This window comes from Cebus imitator, unplaced genomic scaffold (genome assembly GCF_001604975.1).
Source record: "Cebus imitator isolate Cc_AM_T3 unplaced genomic scaffold, Cebus_imitator-1.0 Scaffold108, whole genome shotgun sequence".
NCBI lineage: Eukaryota > Metazoa > Chordata > Mammalia > Primates > Cebidae > Cebus > Cebus imitator.
This window is the reverse complement of record NW_016107423.1, coordinates 985,611-989,082: the sequence shown is the minus strand read 5'-3', so window position 1 is coordinate 989,082 and position 3,472 is coordinate 985,611. Positions and strand designations below refer to the sequence as shown.

The window sequence follows — 3,472 nt, the reverse complement described above, 5'->3', positions numbered from 1 at the left end:
AAAAAAAAAAAAAAAAAAAAAAAAAAAAACTACATATACTAGAGAAAAAGAATCAAAAATAAATCTGTTTTGAAAGCACCACAAACTACCCAAACTAGAACCTAAGAGAAAATGGGAATCCAGGGAAGTAAGTGAGAACACTGGAACATTATAGCTACTTATACTCTGAAAGCATTTGTCAATTCTGACAAATGTGGGATTCTGTTTTGATGGTCTTATAAGGCAAGAGAAACAGAGGTAAACCTTTATCTGTCAAGGCAGAGTGTCAAATAGGAAACTCTCCTGGCATTAATGTAGACCACCACCCTACCCAAAGAAAATATACCTGCAATGGAGAGGGTAAACTAGAAATGAACACCTCTTTCTCCCAGCCTCCCCCCACTCAGGGAACCGCTGAGAAGACTGCTTTGGTGCTAAACAGAGAAAGGCAATATGAATACAGGGAAAGAACAGGTAATTAGTTTTGACCATGGGCCTGCACACTTGCTGAGGTTCATATGACCTAAGTGGCCCAGAGACTCTCAAAACATGAACTCAGAGACCCCCAGTTAATAATGGCCCCAAGCACCTAACGTAAGTAAATCCAAGTCCTGCCTAGAGAAAGGTGTCTTCGTCCTAAGTATCAAAGAATCCCCACTATGATGTTTCTAGAACAATGAGCAGTATCAAGTCAAAAATAACCAAGCAACTATGAGGGAGAACCAACAAAAACACCAGACAACAAAAACAGACTCACAATTTTTGTTATAGTGTAACTATCAAAGATTGCAAAACTACTATAATCTTTAAGAAATAAAAGACGGCCAGGTGTGGCTCACGCCTGTAATCCCAACACTTTGGGAGGCCAAGGCAGGCGGATCACCTGAGGTCAGGAGCTTGAGACCAGCCTGGTCAACACGTCAAAATCCAGTCTCTATTAAAAATACAAAAATTAGCTGGGCATGGTGGTAGGCGCCTATAATTCCAGCTACTTGGGAGGCTGAGGCAGGAGAAATCACTTGAATCCGGGAGCCGCAAGTTGCAGTGGGCCAAGTTCACACCACTGAACTCCAACCTGGGCGACAAAGCAAGACTCTGTCTCACAAAATAAATAAATAAATAAATATAAATAAATAAATAGACAATTCCAAAAATATCTGCAGGAAATAAAAAATATGTAAATAATAAACTAAAAGTTTAAAAAATACATTTAAAAAACAGAGCTTCTAAAAATTAAAAAATACAATTACTGAAACTGAAAATTCAACAGGTGAATGTATTTGCAAACATGAAGGTTTAATCATTAAAGGCCAGGTGCAAAGGCTTATGCCTGTAATCCCCGCACTTTTGGAGGCCCAAGCAGGCAAATCACTTGAGCCAGAAGTTTAAGACCAGACTGGGCAACATGGCAAAATCTCATCCCTACAAAAAATACAAAAATCAGCCAGGCATGGTGGCACACCCTGTAGTCCCAGCTATTACGGAGGCTGTGGTAGGAGAATTGCTTGAACTTTGGAGGCGGAGGTTGTAGTCAGCTGAGATTGCGCCATTCCACTCCACCTTGCCTCCAAAAAAAAAAAAAAAATAGATTTAATGAACTGAAAGAAAGGTCAGAAGAAATCTGGAGTGCAACACAGAGAAATAAACAACTGAAATACAGAATAGAAAGGCTTAAATGTAGCCTACAATTCATGGAAGTTACAGAGGGAGAAGAATGAGGGATTCATACATGGGATTCATGAGAGTACCAGAAGCACTAGTTTGAAGCAGAAGCCAAATACCTACAGACAATATCATAAAATACGAATCCACAAATTCAGTAAGCCAAACAGGATTAAATTTAAGACAATAATAATTCCAGAAAACAAACAAAATCTTAGAGCACACACAGTACCTCAAAAGGAATAGCATTTAAATAGATGACTTCTCAACACCAACAATATAAGCCAGAAAACAGCAAAATGTTATCTTCAAAGTGAGGAAAGAATATAATTGCAAATCTAAAGTTCACAACCAAGGAGTATAATTTTTAAGTACAGAGTAAAATAAGGACAAATTAGCCAAATGAAAATTAAGAGGTGTAAGTATATCTAAAGTACTTACAACACTGTTTAGCACATACTAAGTACTATACATGTATGTAACATACACAATCAGGTTAAAAGAACAAGATTTTTAAATTTCAATATAAAGACCTTAAAAGACAATGAAAAATGTGGATATGATATGCTGAAAGTAAAAGGGTGAAAAAATACGCCATGCAAACAAAAAAACCAGTTAAACTAAATATCAAGTTAAAAAAAAAAAAAAAAAAGATAAATAGGCCCCAAGACTCACTCTGTGCTATTTACTAAATAGAAACATATAGTTCATCCACCATATGACATATAAAAAAAAAGTTCACAGCAATACCATTCAGTTGCCAATACAGAAAACACAAACATCCATCAACACTAAAATGAATGACAACTTGTAGTATAGTCATACAATGGGGGGAAAAAACAGCCATGAAGAGTGAAGAAATCATTGCCTCACACAATAATATGGATGAACATTACAAACATCAGGATGAGCATGACGGTTCACACCTGTAATCCCAGTATTTGAGAAGGCTAAGGCAGGTAGATCACTTGAGCCCAGGAGTTCAAGACCAGCCTGGGCAACACAGTGAGACCTCATCTCTACAAAAAATAAAAATAAATTAGCCAACATGGTGGTGTGCACCTGTGGTCCTAGCTACCTGGGAAGTTGAGGTGGAAGAACTGCGTAAGCCCAGGAAGTCATCGCCACAGTAAGCCATGATCACATCACTGCGCTCAAGCCTGAGTGACAGTGCGGACCCTGTCTCAACACACACCACGCACATGCACGCACACGCACATGCACACACACACCAAAGTGAAAGAAGCCAGACACAAAACACTACATGAGAGTATGATTACATTCATAAGCTCAAAAACAGAGAAACCTAATCCAAGATGGTAAAAGTCAGGATAGTGATGTTTTAAGGGGACAGATGTTAATGGAAAGAGGGGAAAAGATCCTTCTGAGATGCTAGTTACACAAGTATTTTCACTTTGTGTAGTCTCAGAGCTAAAGATATACTTTTTGCACTTTTCTGAGTATACTTCAACAAAAAAGTTAACCAAATGGTTAAGAAAAGCTCCAGACATTTAAATTTTTTAAAGCACTTCTTAATAATCAATGAATCAAAAGAAAACAAATGTAGGATAAACAAAGTCAAAAATCACAGGTCAATCTTACAAATTTTATAATATAACATTTGAATATGTAGATAAAACTGACAAACTACATATCTTATTACCAAACCTAACTCAAGAAAGAAAAAAGAAAACTATTAAGAAAACAAAATCAAGCCGGGCGCGGTGGCTCAAGCCTGTAATCCCAGCACTTTGGGAGGCCGAGGCGGGTGGATCACGAGGTCAAGAGATCGAGACCATCCTGGTCAACACGGTGAAACCCCGTCTCTACT

General features: G+C 37.9%; 1 protein-coding gene across 3 annotated transcripts in view; it reads right to left on the bottom strand.

Moving 5' to 3' along the window:
* The window catches only part of LOC108310797 (sister chromatid cohesion protein PDS5 homolog B), a 167,556-nt gene that overhangs the window by 111,260 nt on the left and 52,824 nt on the right, over positions 1-3,472 (bottom strand). The gene's annotated exons all lie outside the window — the stretch shown is intronic.